Source organism: Leptonychotes weddellii, chromosome 8 (assembly GCF_054177405.1).
Source record: "Leptonychotes weddellii isolate Sample4059 chromosome 8, ASM5417740v2, whole genome shotgun sequence".
Lineage (NCBI taxonomy): Eukaryota > Metazoa > Chordata > Mammalia > Carnivora > Phocidae > Leptonychotes > Leptonychotes weddellii.
Window position 1 is genome coordinate 23,273,887 of NC_138376.1, and position 9,980 is coordinate 23,283,866.

Below are 9,980 nucleotides of genomic sequence, written 5' to 3' on the forward strand. Positions count from 1 at the left end.
AGGGAATTAAAGGAGCAGGATTCCCCCTTTCCCGACCCCCCTTTCTTCAGCAGCCCCCCCCCACACGGTTAAAGGGCCGGATGGCCTGGCCTCCCCTTTGGCCGGTATTATTTGTCCGCCAGAGCGGAAATACGTTCCACACCCCCCTTTCTCGCTCCCCCTCCTCTGTGCCTCCGGGCCCCGCGGCCCGTCTGCGCGTGCGTGCCAAGTGCCGCGCGGAGGCCCGCTTGCTCGGGCCCGCCCCCCGTTCCCGGCGGCCCGCGGCGCCCTCCGCTCCGCGCCCCCCGGCGCGCGCCCCCGCCTGCGCTCCCCGCTTGCGGTGCTACCCGCCTGGCCCGCTCCCGCCGACGGTGCTGCCACCTGCTCACAGGGGTGGTGCCGCTGCGGCCCAGCTGTGCTGTGCGGGACAGGGCTGCAGTCGCAGCCCCTCCCAGGGACCCAGACCGCCCCACGGCTATCGGAGCTGTTGGTCGCTGTTGCCCACGCGGTGCATCCTCTGTTGCGTATGCTCACAGTCCCTCTGGCCACACTTCGAGACTCTTTCAACTCTTCGGAAGCTAGTGACCACCCCAGCCCTCCTGGCCTAAACGAAGTTTTGACGTCCTACAGAAACAATCCAGTACCCTCCACTTTCCTCTGTCTCACGATAGTGTAACATCACACCCATCCGACCTTCTTCTCCATTCTTAGAATTGATCCTACTTCTTGGCAAGGCAAACGCCCTCCGCTTGTGTGTACTGTCGATGACCTTGCCCATTTCACCCCTACTGCATAATTAGCCCTAGTACTAATTCTTCTAATTGTGCGATTATTTGTATCAGTACGATTTTACCATCTTTAATCTTTCCTACTGCCGCTGTCCTTCCGATGGCGGGGCTGGCAAGGTCAGAGCTCCATCGCCCTAAACAAAACCTCTCCTCAACTCTGCACCTCTGCCTTCTCTTTCTCTGTCACTCCCAACTAACCTGCGGTCTCCATAGCTTCGCCAACAGCATTTATTAGCACCTTGGAGATTGCCCTGCCCCCTTTCCTGCACAGTCACTTCCCTACCCATCCAAGTCCAGGTGAAAAAGCCCCTGTTTCCCATTAGTTGGATTGGTTGGTTACATACTCCAGGAGACTAGAGCATTTCTCGTACACATCAATTTTGAGGAAACTGTTATATAATGGGTTCAATATCTGGTTTCCCCCATTAGATTGTAAACTTCTTGATTGCAGGAATTATGTTATGGGTTATATTTTGCAAATAAAAGGCATGCAATAAATGACTGGCTGCTGAAGTCATTTCTTTTCAGCTCAGCCAGCATCCACCCAGAAAAAGTTTGTTTCTGACTTAAGCTGAATTCCTGAACTCAAAGGGATGACCTTTGGTGGGAGAGTGGGGGCAGTATTTAGTGGTGCTTGACTCTTGCCTTTCATGCCTCCACCCAGTTTTCTTTATTCTAAAATGCCCTCTTTGTAGAAATCTCCTTTGTAGTCAGGCCATATAAATCTGAGAAAGAACTTTGGCTTTTGTGTCAGACACACCTAGGCTCAAAGCCATATTCCACTACCTTTTTTTTAAGATTTATTTATTTAGTGTAGAGGAGGGAGGGGCAGGGAGAGGGGGTGGAGAGAGAGAATCTCAAGCAGATTCCCTGCTGAGCATGAAGCCCTACCCCGGGCTCCATCCCAGGACCCTGAGATCATGACCTGAGCTGAAATCAAGGGTTGGACATTCAACCAACTGAGCCACCCAGGTGCCCCCATATTCCATTAGTTTTTTAGAGGACCCTTGGGCAAGTTACTTAATTTTCTGAATCACAACATCTTTGTCTTTGAATTGGAGACCCTGATTTTTCACAGGGCTAATGTGAGGTGTAAGGGAGCCTGGTAAACAGTAGGTGCTAGAAGAGATAGCTCTCTTCCCCTTTGCCTAATTGGGAGACAGACTACAAAATCTTCAAAAGAACTTTAGTTGGATATTCTGTTTCCCTGTCTCATCTCTTCTCTCCCTCATTGCCAAACTTCTCAAAAGAAAGTTCACACTCCAGTGAAATCAGAAATACAAAGGCTGTCAAAGTAAGAACTGAAGTTTGTAAAGTTTTGTATCCTGTCACCTTCTTGCTACTTCTCCTTTCTAGGGGAGTGTGAATGGGACGAGGGGCCTCAGCTTGGAATTTAAGACAGGTTCTTGGTGGCAGGTAGAGCTGAGAGCTGATGAGTCCCTCAAGTGCCAACTGCCCCCCCCCCCCCGTTACAGTTTTCTATGGAAACAAACCGTAGTGCACAAGGCTGTCTTCTCCTGTGCAGCCTGGTGGGGAGATGCTGTAGGGGCTGTTTTCCTACATAGCCCGTGTAGGGGGATCTAGATCCTTGTCCCTTGGTCACAGACTTCTGCTAGTGTGAGATGAGGGACCCTCCTGTCCCTGGCTTGCAGTAGTAAACTCCCTCGCATAGTGTCAAGGATGGGTAAATTCAGGATTCTTAGTGGGCATGAGAAATAAAGTCTGACTAGGGAGCAAGAAACAAGTAGGAGACAAAAGGTCTAGGCTCTGTTCAGGTTGGAGGCCATCAAGATCCCAGAGGTTTCAGTATTCTCTTCAAAAAATGGAGGGGGGCGCCTGGGTGGCTCAGTCGGTTAAGCGTCTGCCTTTGGCTCAGGTCATGATCCCTGGAGCCTGCATCGGGCTCCTTGCTCAGCCTGGAGTCTGCTTCTCCCTCTCTCTCTGGCCCCTGTTCGTGCCCGTCCCCCAAATGAATGAATAAAATCTTAAAAAAAAAAAAAAAGGAGGGGTTGTCCTATGAAGTCTCTTTCAGCGCCATGAGTCTTTAAAAGCTCAATCTGAAAAGAGGCGTGTGTATTTTTGTGTCTATGTCTGGGGGAAGTGGTGGAGGACTAGCCTGCTCATGGCTTAGAGAACCACTCCTGGTTATGGATGGAGGCTAGCGGTGGTCTAGATAATCCCAAACAGGAAGGGTTACACATTTCTCTGCGGCGTTCAAGGTAGTTTTGGCAGTGAGTGTACTTTTGCCATATGCTTAGCCTAGACTGGAATAGGTATATTCCTTGAGCTACTAATAGGAAATATTGGACTTAAATCCATAGGCTGATAAAACTTTTCCTGTATTACAATAAAACCTCCAACATCTCTTCTTCTCTTTGACCCACACTCAGCTCTACCCTCACTGTAAGAACCCTGAGTCCTGCTCTGCTGCTCCCTCGGTCTCCTTGTTGCCTGAGCAACTGACTTCCAGGCCTGTGGCACCTGGCTCAGGTCATCCTCTCAGACCCGCCAGTGTCCATGCAGATGACCTAATCCACACCCCAATTAAAAAATAAATTGTCTGGTTTATTTTATGTTTTCTTAGAGTCATTTGCATGGTTCAACGTTCAAAAAGTATATTTTATTTTATTTTTTTTTAAAGATTTTATTTATTTGAGAGAGAGAATGAGAGAGAGAGAGCACATGGGGGGGGAGGGTCAGAGGGAGAAGCAGACTCCCCAGTGAGCAGGGCACCCGATGTGGGACTCGATCCCGGGACTCCAGGATCATGACCAGAGTCGAAGGCAACCACTTGACCAGCTGAGCCACGCAGGCGCCCTCAAAAAGCATATTTTACTGAACAGAAAGAGAATCAATACCAGATGGGGATAACTTGCTTGCTTATCAAGAGAATATGTTTGATATTCATTTGGGAGAACATTTTTACCCTGGTGGGGAATAAGGACTCATAAGCAAGTGATAAAAAAATCTATCACCTTGGGAATTCTGGCCAATGAAATTGCTCAAGCAAAATAGCTCAACAAAAATCATTAGACTCCTTGGCCTGGGTAGTTCTGGACAATAGAATGGCCTTAGATTATATTTTGGCAGGACAGGGAGGGATATGCAAGGTAATTAACTCTTCCTGCTGCATTTGCATTAATTCCTCAGCTGAAATAGAAACCCACCTAGACAAGATTAGAGAACAAGCCACTTGGCTGCAACAAATTGCTGCTGAAATCCCAGGAACAGAATGGGATTGGTTTTCTGGTCTGTTTTCCTGGATTCCTCAAGGAATTTGATCAATACTCTGGGCATTAACCCAAGTGGGATTATCTATCTCAGCTGTGCTTTTTATGATTTATCTACTCATAAATGTGGCATGAGTTGCTGCTTAAAAGCAGCAAAAGCAGGAATTAACTTAGTGGTTGTCCAAAGCTTTGAAGTTAGGCCAGGACAGAGGACTTACAGTCAGGAGCAAACCAGTTTCATTCCTCCAGTCGTGATCTTTGCCCCTCTTCAGCAGGAACTAGCTAGAGTTCCTATCCCTCAAGACTGAGGACTGACTAAAGACAAGGATGGGGGGCACTGAGACTGGGGATGCAAGCTCCCACAGACCCCACAGTTTAGACATAGCTGCCTCTGACCAGCCACGTAGCCCGTAGTTACTGTTAAAGAAACCTGTAAGATTGCCTCAGGAAATCACATTCTGTTGCCTCTGAAAAGTCTGTGGGATGCTGTTCTGCCTGAGATGATAAACATCATGTGCCACGTTTGCAAGAAAAGAAATAATAGTTTGCAGCTTAGTAATAGTCACAGGATATAAAACTTCTGCCTTTGTACTCTAGAGGTGACATCACTAAACATAATCTGCCGAGAACGTTTTGCAGTTCCAGGCCCCTAAAGAGGAACAACCAGGCCCCTGCTGCAGAACGACCGCCTCACTACAAATCGCACCAGAACCAGACAAGGAGATGCCAAACGGAAGAAGATGATCAAGAAAGGAAATATTATAGTCGACCTAATCGCCAATCAATCAGCATGATCCAAGACCCTTACCCTGAATTTTCACCCTTTATTTTATTATTTTATTTATTTTTTTGTTTTTAAGATTTTATTTATTTGACACAGAGAGAGTGTGAGCTGGGGAGGAGCAAGGGGATGGGGAGAAGCAGGCTCTCGCTGAACAGGGAGCCCGATGTGGGGCTCCATCCCAGGACCCTAGGATCATGACCTGAGCTGAAGGCAGATGCTTAACTGACTGAGCCACCCAGGCGCCCTTATTTTATTTTATTTTTTAAAAGATTTTATTTATTTATTTGAGAGAGAGAGAGTACGAGCTGGGGTCAGAGGGGCAGAGGGAGAGGGAGAAGCGGGCTCCCCACTGAGCAGGAAGCCCAACTCAGGGTTGATCCCAGGACCCCTGATCATGACCCAAGCCAAAGGCAGCCGCTTAACCAACTGAGACACCAAGGAAGGCACCCCTGAATTTTCACACTTAAAAAACCCCTGCTTGGAAGCCAATGGGGAGCTTAGGCCTCTGAGCATTAGCTCTCCGTTCCCCTGGGTGATGCCACACCAATAAATAGCCTATTTTTCTTTGCTCCCAAAACAAACAAAACCCAAACCCAAAAGTAATGAAAACAAAACCCCGAAAAACAACCAACTAAAAAAATAAAACAAAAATCAAAACCCCCAAACCCACAAAATTCAGAAAGTGTAAAAGGGTACATACTGAAAGGCCTCCTGCTACCTCCCCACCCAGTTCCCCTGCCCTCCCGCCACCAATATTATTTGTTTCTTCAAAGTTGTTTGACCTTCTGACAACTTTTATCTTCATTCCATTTCATCCACTTTCTTGTCAGGCTCGCCCTCTGGTGATTGACAGCATCTGGAACTTCCTCCTTTCTGAAATTTGGAATGCCAGCGCACCATTCTCTGAGTAGCCCTCGGATCTCTCCCTCCTGGGGGACAGTGAGTATACCTGCCCCACTCTCCAGGGAGACCTCCAGGCATCTCGTCTTCCCCTTTCTCCCTGTCCAGCCAAGAGAGCACTCACATGCAGCACTCAGCTGCTATGACCTAGCAGCACCCTTTAGTTGGGTTCTTGGTGCCCCTTGGTGCACTTGGAAGAGCCCCTCTGCCCCCCACTCCTGAGCCGCCACCCCTCTCCCTATCCCCTTCTCCCAGCAGACTGAAGTGCCCTCCTTCACGCTCCAAACATCTCTTTCTTTGCTCATCCTTATTTCCCTTTCCTTAATTTCAGAGCCTGTTGAAAGCCCATCCATCCTTCCTACATCCCATTCTTTTTTTTTTCTTTTAAAGATTTTATTTATTTATTTGTCAGAGTGAGAGAGCACAAACGGGGGAGTGGCAGGCAGAGGTAGAAGCAGGCTCTCTGCTGAGCAGGGAGCCCAATGCGGGGCTCGATCCCAGGACCACGGGATCAGGACCTGAGCTGAAGGCAGACACTTAACTGACTGAGCCACCCAGGCGTCCCCCTACATCCCATTCTTAACCTTGCTTTGTTTCTTGCTCTCCTGGGCTTTATACTCGCCCCTTTATTTTTAAACCCAGACAAGACTTTGCTGCCTTAAAAGAAAAAATCCTTCTTCAGCCTGGTCCCTCTCGGCTGCCACCACATCTTACCTTATCCTTTTCAGCACAGCCAGCATTCCGACTGTCCCCCACGCCTTCGTGCTCATCCTCTCTCCTAAGAATATATATTGTGAATACATTATATACATAGAAGAACGTATAAAATGAGCATGTAGAGTTAAAGACAAATGAAAACAAGGGGCACCTGGGTGGCTCAGTCGGTTAAGCATCTGCCTTCGGCTCAGGTCATGATATCAGGGTCTTGGGATCGAGCCCCACATCGGGCTCCCTGCTCAGCAGGAACCTGCTTCTCCCTTTCCCTCTGCTGCTCCCCCTGCTTGTGCGCTCTCTCTCTCAAGTAAATAAATAAAGTCTTAAAAAAAAAAAAAAAGACAGATGAAACAGAATACCTGGGCACCTGACCACAGCTTAAGAAATAAATTCCCAGGACCTTAGATGTCCTGTGGGCTCCACACTGACTGCATCCCTCTCCCTTCCTGCAGGGTGACCTCTACCCTGAATTTCTTAAGTATATGTCCGTTTCTTGTCTTCATAATTTCACTATCTATGCATGTTGTAGGTATTCCTAAATAGCATGCTGTTTAGCTTTGTGTGTTCGATCTTCACATAGATGGAATCATATGTTACGTATTTTTTTCTGGAGCAGGCTTTTTAACTCATTCTGATTTTGTTGGGTTGTATAGTTGTAATTCATTCACTTCCTTTCTATTGCATACTTACACCACAATTAATTAATCCATTGTCCTGCTGATGGACATTTGCGTTGTTTAAAGATTTATTTATTTGAGAGAGAGAGAGCAAGAGCAAGCAGCGGGAGGGGCAGAGGAGAGGGAGAGAGAATCTCCAGCAGACTCCCTGTTGAGCATGGAGCCTGATATGGGGCTCGATCTCACAATCCTGAGATGACCTGAGCCGAAATTGAGTCGGACACTCAACCAACTGAGCCACCCAGGCGCCCCACATTTGTGTTGTTTAAACTGGTCGTTATCACAACAATGCTGCTGTGAGCCCTCTTTTACTCTTCTCTGAGTGGGACATGTAAGCTTCTCCAGGGCAGCAGGCTTCAAACTAGGGACCTATATCCCTGTGGTGCAAGAGGACTGTCCAAGGAGTAGGTGGACCTGGATAGATGTGAGGGAACCCTTTTCAGATCTGACTCTCCCAAAAGGCATAGGGTCCTGAGGAGACCCCTGTGAAGGAGAAACCCTTGCCCCATCCCCTTGCCCAGCCTTCCCTTACCACAGAAACTAGGCCCCAGGGGCATTCAAGAGGGTCAAAACACCAGGGCACCAAAGGGACAGTTCCAGAATCTGTGTTGGTTCTGAGAAAGTGAGTGACCTAGCGACATCATTCTGCAAGTCAGCTACTTTCTCTGTCCTTTCAACAAAGTTGAGTGTTAGCTGATTTATTTATTGTTTTATCCTTTTTATTATTGAGGTGAAATAGATATAACATAAAATTAACCATTTTGAAGTGAACAATTTAGTGGCATTTAGTGCATTCACAACGTTGTGCAACCACCACCTCTATCCACCTCTATCTCGTTCGAAAACATTTTCATCACCCCAGAAGAAACCTGTACCCACTAAACAGTTGCTCCCTTCCTCCCTCCAGCTCTCAGCAACCCCCAGTATGTATCCTGTTTCTCTGGAACTATCTATTCTGCTGGATATCTTGTGTAAATGGAATCATGCACTATGTGGCCCCGGGTGTGGCTTCTTTCACATAGCGTAATGCATGTCTATGCATGCTGTAACGTGGATTGGTACTCCCTCCCTTTTTATGGCCGACTGATATTCCAGTGTATGGATATACCACAACTGGTTTGTTCATTCCTCCGTTGATGGATGTTTGGGCCATTGCCACCTTTTGGCGACTGTGACTAGTGCTGCTATGCACATGTATTTGTTGAGTACCTGTTTTTAGTTTTTTGGGGATATGTACCTAGGAGTTGGATTTCTGAGTAATTCTTTTTTTTTTTTTTTTAAAGATTTTATTTATTTATTTGACAGAGAGAGACACAGAGAGAGAGGGAACACAAGCAGGGGGAGTGGGAGAGGGAGAAGCAGGCTTCCCGCGGAGCAGGGAGCCCGATGCAGGGCTTGATCCCAGGACCCTGGGATCATGACCTGAGCCGAAGGCAGAGGCTTAACCGACTGAGCCACCCAGGCGCCCCAGATTTCTGAGTAATTCTATATTTAACTTTGGAGGAACCACCAGTTTTCCAAGGCCACTGAGCCATTCTGTATTCCCACCAGCACATTGTGAAGATCCCAATTTCTCCGCATCCCAGCTATCACTTATTTTCCATATATATGTATTTTAAGCCATCCCAGTGGGTATGAAGTGGTAGCTCATTTTGGTTTTGATTTGCATTTCCCTAATGACTCATAATGTTGAGTACCTTTTCAGGTGGTTGTTGGTGTCACTTATATATCTTCTCTGAGAAATATCAATTCAAGTCCTTTGACCAGGGGCGCCTGGGTGGCTCAGTTGGTTAAGCGACTGCCTTCGGCTCAGGTCATGATCCCAGGGTCCTGGGATCGAGTCCCACATCGGGCTCCCGGCTCAGCGGGGAGCCTGCTTCTCCCTCTGACCCTCTCCTCTGTCATGCTGTTTCTCTCTCGCTCACTCTCTAATAAATAAATACATAAAATCTTAAAAAAAAAAAAAGTCAAGTCCTTTGACCATTTTTAAATTTAATTGTTTGCCTCTTTGTTGTTGAATTGTAAGTGTGTTCTTTATATATTGTGGATACTAGATTCTTATAAGATACACGATTTACAAATATTTTCTCCCATTTTGTAGATTGTCTTTTTTACTTTCTTGATGAAATGTCTTTAGATTGGGGCACCTGGCTGGCTCAGTCAGCAGAGTGTGCAACTCTTAATGAGTTCAAGTTGCATGTTGGGTATAGAGCTTACTAAAAAAAAAAAAAAATAGTAATAAAGTGCTTAGAAGTACAAATATTTTATTTTATTTTTTTAAGATTTTATTTATTTAATTGACAGAGAGAGACACAGCGAGAGACGGAACACAAGCAGAGGCAGAGGGAGAGGGAGAAGCAGACTCCCCACTGAGTAGGGAGCCCGATGTGGGGCTCGATCCCAGGACACTGGGATCATGACCTGAGCCGAAGGCAGATGCTTAATGACTGAGCCACCCAGGCGCCCCTAGAAGTACAAATATTTTAAATTTTGGTGATGTCCAACTGTTTTTCCTTTTGTTGCTTGTGCTTTTGGTGTCCATATCTAAGAAACAATCACCTAGGGGTGCCTGGCAGTCTCAATCAGAAGAGTGTGCAACTCTTGACCTCAGGGTCATGAGTTCAAGCTCCACATTGTGTGTAGATTACTAAAGAAAATAAATAAACTTTAAAAAAAAATCACCAAATCAGGGGCGCCTGGGTGGCTCAGTTGGTTAAGTGACTGCCTTCAGCTCAGGTCATGATCCTGGAGTCCCGGGATCGAGTTCCGCATCGGGCTCCCTGCTTGGCGGGGAGTCTGCTTCTTCCTCTGACCCTCCTTCCTCTCATGCTCTCTGTCTCTCATTTTTTTTTTTTTTTTAAAGATTTTTATTTATTTATTTGACAGAGAGAGACACAGTGAGAGAAGG

General features: G+C 46.9%; 1 long non-coding RNA gene across 1 annotated transcript in view; it reads left to right on the top strand.

Annotated features, from left to right (window-relative positions):
• The window catches only part of LOC115942714 (uncharacterized), a 14,897-nt gene that overhangs the window by 661 nt on the left and 4,256 nt on the right, over nt 1-9,980 (top strand). Inside the window, exon 2 of the long non-coding RNA XR_004077305.2 lies at nt 5,612-5,720. This is a non-coding gene — a long non-coding RNA (uncharacterized LOC115942714). The remainder of the gene's footprint in view (nt 1-5,611; nt 5,721-9,980) is intronic.